Source organism: Amblyomma americanum, chromosome 2, assembly GCF_052857255.1.
Source record: "Amblyomma americanum isolate KBUSLIRL-KWMA chromosome 2, ASM5285725v1, whole genome shotgun sequence".
Classification (NCBI taxonomy): domain Eukaryota; kingdom Metazoa; phylum Arthropoda; class Arachnida; order Ixodida; family Ixodidae; genus Amblyomma; species Amblyomma americanum.
This window is the reverse complement of record NC_135498.1, coordinates 64,340,870-64,350,035: the sequence shown is the minus strand read 5'-3', so window position 1 is coordinate 64,350,035 and position 9,166 is coordinate 64,340,870. Positions and strand designations below refer to the sequence as shown.

General features: G+C 51.1%; 2 pseudogenes; one reads left to right on the top strand and one right to left on the bottom strand.

Annotated features, from left to right (window-relative positions):
- Positions 1 to 4,793: 4,793 nt before the first annotated feature.
- On the bottom strand, positions 4,794 to 4,909 carry LOC144122295 (U5 spliceosomal RNA; annotated as a pseudogene).
- A 2,170-nt stretch (positions 4,910 to 7,079) lies between these two features.
- On the top strand, positions 7,080 to 7,260 carry LOC144122215 (U2 spliceosomal RNA; annotated as a pseudogene).
- The last annotated feature ends 1,906 nt before the right edge of the window (positions 7,261 to 9,166 follow it).

The following is a 9,166-nucleotide window of genomic DNA, read 5'->3' as shown; positions in this document are numbered from 1 at the left end:
GCCGCGGTCGGGTTCGAACCCGGAGCTCGGGGGCTAGCGTGTTGACCGCTTCGATCCCGGTTAAGCAGGCATGGGCAGGTGCCCAAGTTATTGTGACTTTCCTTAATAATAATAATAATTGGTTTATGGGAAAGAAAATGGCGCAGTATCTCTCATATATCATTGGACACCTGAACCGCGCCGTAAGGGAAGGGATAAAGGAGAGAGTGAAAGAAGAAAGGAAGAAACAGGTGCTGTAGTGGAGGGCTCCGGAATAATTTCGGCCACCTGAGGATATTTAACGTGCACTGACATCGCACAGCACACGGGCGCCTTAACCTTTTGGTTTGCCTCCGTAAACACTCAGCCGCCGCGGTCGAGATAGAACCCGGGAACTCCGAATCAGTAGCCGAGCGCCTAAGCACTGAGCGACCACGGCGAGTCTTGCGACTTTACTTTCTATCGGATTTTGATCTAGGATTAAGGCCGCGGGTGTTATCAACCCTGCGTTGAATCCTCGGATTGACTCTTATACAATCGCTATGCAATCTGCTTTAGTGTGCGCGATGTCCAGTGCTATTCCAACTCCTCTGCTGTTTCAGTCATTCTTGTCATAATCGACGCCGCGGAGGATGAGGATGAGGAGGAGGAGGAGGAGGAGGAGGAGGAAACTTTATTCTACTCTGCGGTTTGGGGAATCTTCAGAGATTTTCTCCCCTTGGCTGTATCCCAGGAGTCTTCTCTGTCGAGCTCGTCCACTTTAATGAATGATCGACTGCCCTCAGTCCAGGGCTCCGCTGGCACTGCCGACCGTTGTGCTCGCTGTACCAGACCTTGTTGGTCTTGCAGCGAAAGCTGACATCCCAAGCAAGAGCAACTGCGGTGGACATTGGGGTCCCTGAAATATGGACCTCCACCCAAAATATGTATTTTCGCCTCATTATCCTACCTTTTTGGAATAAATGTTTTCTACTACTACTACTTGTTGGTCTTCACAACGGTAGCTGGACAGCAATCTCTCCATTGCCCGCACTTGGGTTTTGTATTTTGAGGACCACGTGTATGTCTTGACAGGCCCACGTGATGTGATATGGTGTGGGTTTTTGTGGTGTGGGTTTTTGGTCGCACCAGGGAAATTTGTCCGCGCGTATCGTAGGGTGCATTTTGTTTAGCATGTGTAGGTTTGGGTAAGAACCTGTCTGTAATCGTCTCCAAGTGACAGCTTCCTCTCTGTTGAGAGATTTGTGCGGCGGGGGATATCGGATTCTTCTGCTTCTATCCCTTGGTAGTATGGCTGGAGGTAAAACAGGTAAAACAGCGCTACGTCGGGCGCTATGCACAAGGTTTCACGTACGTACGTGAGACTGAAAGGCAGATACTATGGCTGTACCAGGGCGTCATTACATCATCCGTCGCTTTGTGTTGTCCTACGCAATGCCAACGTTACCCGCAAGCCGCACAATGCCGCAGCTTTGGGGGCGGTGCTCTATATGCGCTGCCGCTCGTCACGGTGCACAAGCCGTGCTGAAAGAAACTCGAGCTCCAGCACCACAAGTCCCAGCGCGTGTGGCTAGGCCTGTGCAAAAACTCGCAGTGCGCCGCAACGTTGGCCGAGGCAGGAGCGTGGCCACTTGAGCTCCAAGCAGCGCGCAGGGCGCTGGATCACATCGAGCGGCTTCATCGCGCAGCGGACGGCGGCTCGATGCTGCAGCGTATGCGCTCGCACCCGCGCTCACGAATGGGCGCTGCGCTGCTCGAGTATGAGCAATTGACTCAAGGTCCACCCCCCTACGGCTCCTGCGCGCCCTGGCCTGCTGCCTCGGAGGTACAGCGAGAGATCGTCGGCATCGCGAGAAAGCGGAGCACACCCTCTGTGCTGTGCAGCAGCTGGCCAGAGCCGTCATACACGAGGAGATCCAGGACCATCTCCTCGTGTACACCTACGGCTCAGTGGCCCGCGACAGCAGCTCCCTTGCTGCGGCGGCTACCATCCCCGCCCTGCGACTGCACAGCCAGCAACACGCAACCTTCCTAGGCTCCTCCACCACGGAGGAGTTGATGGGGATCCGGCTCGGGCTGTACCTGCTCTGCTGCTCACCCTCGGCCCTCCGTCGCCCTCAGCCGCCTGCAATCTAACGGCCGCGGTGCCCCACTAGTGCGGGAAATTCGCACGCGTATCGAGCGCCTCGTGCAGAGAGGATGCGCCGTGCGTGCACAGTGGGTGCCCAGTCACTGCGGCATCGCCGGCAACGAAGAAGCTGACGACCTCGCGACCGCTGCACACCAACTACCTGCCAGCGATCTGCCCCTTGGGCTGGAGGACGTGCGTGCGGTCATCCACGACCATCTTCGAAAGCGGCACCCCGACCCACGCATCGCAGGAGGTGAGTGCATCGACAGCATCAACGGCTGTCGCGCACTTATGCGGTCGCAACATGCAATGATCCTCCGTGACCGCATTGGCTACGTGTGGCCCGGGGAACGTCGGGAGCGTCACCGAATCGGGACGCGTGATGTGTGTGACGGATGCGGTGCAGTGGAAACACTAGAGAACCTGCTTCTTCATTGTGCCGCGTTTGCCGATGCTCGTCGCGATATTCTCGCAGCCTATAGGACACTGGGCATACTATCGGACTCCCTCAAGACGCTATTGTGGCCGCAGGGCAGTGTACGCACCCGTAAGCAAATCTTGGTGAGCCTCTGTGCATTCCTCGAACACACGGGCTTGATGTCCCGTCTGTTCTCCGCCAGGTAGTTACACGCAGTGACCGAACGCTCCGCGAGTTCTACCATGGACGATTGACAACTGGACGCCCCACTCCAGCTGTCGTCAACATAGTGCTGTGCGCGTGTTTTTATTGCTCCATCATGAACTAATCACGCGCACAACGTGGACACATTTCTTATAGTGTAAATAGTTTGTGAATATTACATCCCCCCTATCCTCTCTTCCTGTCCCCTCACCTCTTTCATTTCATTTCTCCATTCTGCTTGCTGTCCTTTATTTCCGCTGCCCAGGCTCAGGTGCTTCAGTATCGATGGCAGATGCCGGGGCTAGCAAAAATCTTTTCCTTCCTTTTTTTATTATTTTAATAAAAACCACGTACTACTACAACTACTAGCGTTTACCGTCTCACACGACTTGAAAATGAGGAAACTGCCGCTTTCTGCCAGTTAACAAGCGCGAACGCACTGAAACGAACGCGAGTGCGCCAGTAAAATTTCACCGCGCTGTAAAAGGGATAGCTAAGTGCTGCACCGAAGAAAGCTAATACCCCGCGGTGGCTCAGTGATTAGGGCGCTAGGGTATTGGGCCGGAGTTCCCGCGTTCGAACTCCGCCTCGGCAGCCACGGTTCGATGGAGGCCAAATGCCAAAGGCCCTCGTGTAATATGCGTTGTCCGCGCACATTAAAGATCCCCAGGTGTTCGATATTATTCCGGAGCCCTCCACTCCGGCGCCCCTTCTTTTCTCTTAGACCCTATTTCCTTCCCTTCCCTTAGTGCGCGGTCCACGTGTCCGCCTATATGTGAGACAGATACTTCGCCATTTCCTTTCCCACAAAACAATTTTTTTTTTCATAGCTAACCCTGACTAGCGTTCTCAACACCCGCCTTCGCAACGTCGTTATAATAAGAAACAAAATAAACTTCTGCGTAATTGGCACCGCTAACTTCGGAGATGACGTGATAATAATAATAATAATTGGTTTTGGGGGAAAGGAAATGGAGCAGTATCTGTCTCATATATCGTTGGACACCTGAACCGCGCCGTAAGGAAAGGGTAAAGGAGGGAGTGAAAGAAGAAAGGAAGAGAGAGGTGCCGTAGTGGAGGGTTCCGGAATAATGTCGACCACCTGGGGATCTTTAACGTGCACTGACATCGCACAGCACACGGGCGCCTTAGGGCCGTTTCACATGCTGCGAATTTCACCGCGCGGCACTGCGAATTCGGTCCCGCCGTTGACGCCGCAATGCGATTGCCGCTCAGTCGTTTCACATGCAACGCAGGACCTGCGAATTCGTTCCGTGTGACAGCAGGGTTGCTAGATGACTGCTCATGGAACTCGTGATTAACGTGGCATTAATGCAATTAGGAATGTGGTCGTGTTGTTGTAGTCATGCGTGTTTTCAGATACAAAAAAATATTTTGAATGTTTTTTATTTAAGTAAATAGTTCTGAATTATTCAAAAAGTACGTTGGTGCGCTGAATGCACGTGACCGCAAGTGACGTCAGACCCATGAGGCGTGAGTGCAAGGACAGCCATAGCTGGCCAAGCCAAGCCTGGCGGGGAGCCAAGCAAAGGATGCTTCCTATTGGTCAGTCGCAGAGCGAACACACCGACGCTGCGAACGAATTCCAACCGGACGGAAATCGTTCGCAAGCCGTCTGCGGCAAGAGCGGCGGCCCTCTCCGCCCCAGAGCGAACGAATTCGCAGTGCCGCGCGGTGAAATTCGCAGCATGTGAAACGGCCCTTAGCATTTTTCCTCCATAAAAACGCAGCCGCCGCGGTCGGGTTCGAACCCGGGAACTTCGGATCAGTAGTCGAGCGCCCTAACCACTGAGCCACCGCGGCGGGGCAATGACGTGAACGGACATTCACAATAAGCGGGAAACCACTACTTTTGTAAGGCCAGAGCTTCGGAAGCCCGCCGCGCTATGGATTTCCCTTGCTTAGTACTTGCACAAGTGTTTGCTGTTATGGCAACATTATTATTATTTGGAGCACTTTCATGGATTCGGTATGACACGTTTAGCATGATATAATATTATCAAGGTCACAAAGCATTCTTTCTTTTGATTCAAATAATAGGCCCCGCCCAAACGGGCAAGGCCTCCCAAAAATTCGCCTGCTTGCTTAATGGTAAGCCCTCCACACGGCAATCTTTAGGCGAAAGATTGGCACGAGTGTAGAGGAGCCTGAACGCAACAATAGCAATGAAGCCACCGAGACGCCATTATCCGCATGATGCTAAAGAACGCCACTTACTCCCTTTCATTTGAACAAAAATTTCTGACGAAAAATTGGTACACTCAGGCCAAGTATGCAGAACCCGGTTCATTGTATTCCTTAGCGCACGGCCTTTATTGAAATTTAAATTCCGCTTGCCCTCTTACTTCGTCACTACAGGTTTAAGGTTTTGAACTGCGCTGCGGTTTACTGACAAGTCTCGTCGCTTCCCGTATCACTCGGGTGTCTACCAATAATAATAATAATTGGTTTTTGAGGAAAGGAAATGGCGCAGTATCTGTCTCATATACCGTTGGACACCTGAACCGCGCCGTAAGGCAAGGGATAAAGGAGGGACTGAAAGAAGAAAGGAAGAAAGAGGTGCCGTAGTGGAGGGCTCCGGAATAATTTCGACCACTTGGGGATCTTTAACGTGCACTGACATCGCACAGCACACGGGCGCCTTAGCGTTTTGCCTCCATAAAAACGCAGCCGCCGCGGTCGGGTTCGAACCTGGGAACTCCGGATCAGTAGCCGAGCGCTCTAACCACTAAGCCACCGCGGCGGGTATCTATCTACCAGCGAAAAATGGGTGATACAGAGGCTGGTTGAGGACGCCGAAAAACCTGATTATCCTTTCGTTCTAATGCAATCGTTCAGTGTCGCCGATGAAGGCATGAATCAGTCAATTAATTAATAAATCTGTATACATCGCCACAGCAAGCATCTTTCACTCTTTTGTGTTCTAGCACTTGAGAGTAGCATAAATGGCTCGGCGCGTGCGCAGTATACACAACAGCGTTGTATTTTTTTCTGCCTGTATATATATTTACTCTTTCAAACAAACTGAATTTTTCGCCTCCTGTCGAGTGTTCTATATGTCGCTCATTAAAACCCGCCGCGGTGGCTCAGTGGTTAGGCCGCACGGCTACTGAGGCGGAGTTCCCGGGTTCGAACCCGGCCGTGGCGGCCGCGTTTCGACGGAGGCGAAACGCAAAGGCGCCTGTGTGCTTTGCGATGTCAGTGCACATTAAAGATCCCCAGGTAGCCAAAATTATTCCGGAGCCGTTCACTGCGGCACCTCTTTCTTTCTTCTTTCACTCCCACCTTCCTCCCTTCTCTTACGGCGCGGTTAGTGTGTCTACCGAGATATGTGGGAGTTACTGCGCCATTTCCTTTCCTGCATCCATAGGCAGGGTCGTAATAATGACCAGCGACCTGTTATTTTCTATGTACGTTTTGTGACCTAGATTTAATATCTGCTACTGGTCCCATTTGGACTCAAGATATTACATTTATTTTTGGAAATATCGCGGAGTGCTTGGAGCACTCCGGCACGGGTTGGCCCGGTATTGCACTGCCTGCGGGATCGGCCGTGACATATACACGCGCGCGTCTTTCCTTATCTTTCCCATCTTTCGGCTTTCCTACGTTCAGCCCGAGGCAGCGGTTGTGGCTCAGCTTGAGCCAGTGGGCAGGCCCGCGCGCTTTTTTTTTCATTCTTCCTGTCAGCAACAGCAGCAGCAGCAGTATTTACAGAATTTTGTAGGAAAAAAAACAATGGAAATGTCAGACAGTTAAAAGGATCAGATATTTTGATCAAGAATGATTATCCACAGTCGAGGCTGGGAATCGAACCAGGCCCTTTGGCCTGGTTCGCGACCACTTCGCCACGACGGCTCAAGGTTCAATGTTGAATAAAGGCGCATCTAGTGAATGCACGGGTTTCATATATTAACTCTTCCGATCCAGAAGTCGGCGCGCTTTCGCTACGTATAGCCTAGCCTAACAGAGCTAGGCCATCAGCAATTTTTTTTACCGTGGTCAGTGAACTTCATGAGCACTGGCAATGCTATGCCGCATACTTTATGCCTCAAAAAACCTTCCTTTGCATATTACATAAAATCGGCACTCAAACACCTGGTATAAAACCCGCCGCGGTGGCTCAGTGGTTAAGGTGCTCGGCTACTGATCCGGAGTTCCCGGCTTCGAACCCGGCCGCGGCGGCTGCGTTTTGATGGAGGCAAAACGCTAAGGCGCCCGTGTGCTGTGCGATGTCAGTGCACGTTAAAAATCCCCAGGTGGTCGAAATTATTCTGGAGCCCTCCACTACGGCACCTTTTTCTTCCTTTCTTCTTTCACTCCTTCCTTTATCCCTTGCCTTACGGCGCGGTTCAGGTGTCCAACGATATATGAGACAGATAGTGCGCCATTTCCTTTCCCCAGGATGGACTTATTTTTGGAGGTGTGGCGGAGAGTTTGAAGGATGCTTCACTCCCGCCACCGGTTGGCCTGGTATTGCACTACCTCCGGGATCGGCCTTGTCTTTAGCGCGTCTTTACTATCCTGTCTTTCTATCCCATCTCTCAACTCTCCTTCTATCTGCACGTGGTAGCGATTGTGGCTCGGCTTGAGCCAGTGAGCAGGCCTGTGCACTTTCCTTTCTTCCTTCCTGGCAGTAAGTAAGAGACAGATTCCTTCGGTGTCTATCCTGCAGCAGCGGCTCTTTCTATTACACGACCGTGTTGAACGTCATGGAGGCGTCGAAGACCATTCCTTTTCTAGGTCTTGGGCCCCAAGCAGCAGAAAAAAGGATGTCTTTGCTGGGGGTGCATTTTAAACATCTTTCAGATTACGTACGTCCACCTACCGGAGCAGCACAAACCATCGGCCCTATTTTGAGAGTGTGGTGGCCATGTCAGGCCCTACATAGGACCAGTATAACTTCATAGTCCCCATATTTACATTGCCACTCTGCGCCATATCCAACTGTGGCCCTACTTCTTCGCTTTCGCTGCATGCAATGCCCCTTTATAGCATCTCCAGCAGTGGCATTACTGTGACAATGCCGCTTCATTGCACCTCGAACGATGGCCCTACATGGCTACTGTAGCCCCCGTATTGGGAATGCCGATTCATTACACCTGCAATGATGGCATACTTGTCCGCTGTTGCCCCCATATTGGCAATGCCATTTCTTTACACCTAGAATGATGGCCCAATTGTACACTGCGTCCCTCATATTGGCCATGCCGCTTCATTACACCTGCAACGATGGCCCTACATGTCCGCTGTTTTCCCTGCATTAGCAATGCCACTCCATGACACATTCACCAGTGTCCCTGATCTTTTCAATGGCGATTGCAATTAGTTACCTTGTTTCATGAACAACAACAGCGTCAAACATTAACGTGAACGCAGTCAAAAATTGCGATGTAAAATCGCCAAGTGATGGAATAATGAGCAGAGGTAAGATGCATTCCCCAAGGCATTGATTTTGAAGAGCGGTGTCTTTTGTCCTTATTGTATGCAGTACTGAAGGCAAATTAATTTGTTGCTTCGGATCCTCCTCCGACAGGGCTCAGAAAAAAAAAAACAGAGAAATTTTTTTGTGTCCCTGGAAGCTACAGCACTATGTTTCGTCCTTTGTTCTTTTTCATGCAAACTCAATGCTTGTACCATTCCTTCAGTTATTGATGGAGTATTCTAATAAGGTTTGGCTCAGGATATGAGGCACACAGTAGTGGAGGGCTCCGAATAATCTCGATTATATGGGGTTTCTTAAGTGCGCTGACGGTGCGTAGTACACGGGCATCTAGCATTTCGCCTCCATCGAAATGCGACCACCACGGCCGATATCGAACCCGAGTCTTTCGTGTCAGCAGCTGGATGGCATCTTTTATGGGTGCCGTCTAGTGTGACACGCACACGCACACACACACGCACGCACACAAACACACACACGCACGCACACTCTGCTGTGCCAAGCGGCCAAGCTGGTGAGGATACGCTGTGTACCCTTAGTGCATTACATTGAAACATCCAGAAAGACGTTAACTTCAGACTGCGAAAGTTACAGGCTAAAGCACGTCACGCTGAAAAAAAGATCGAATATCTATTCTGCCCGCGCCGCTCGTAAGCCAAGAAACACGTGTTTTGAGCGGCACGGTCGTGCATTGAACACTAAGGTTCATTACAAACGTCATTTTTACGCAAGTTTGAGCGACAGCACCATGCATTACAGTGCTCTTTCATTACCACCACCATACAAGAAACGTGCAATGAACACCTGAACAAACTGGGCAAACATAGCCTTCGTACTAACTGCAAGGACGTAACCTCAGTTATCACATACGCGATGGTCATTCTTATTAGATGTGTATGACATTCGCAGAGCCACAGGTTTTTCATTATACTCACGTTATGCATGAGAAGTTAGCATCGCATTACACGTA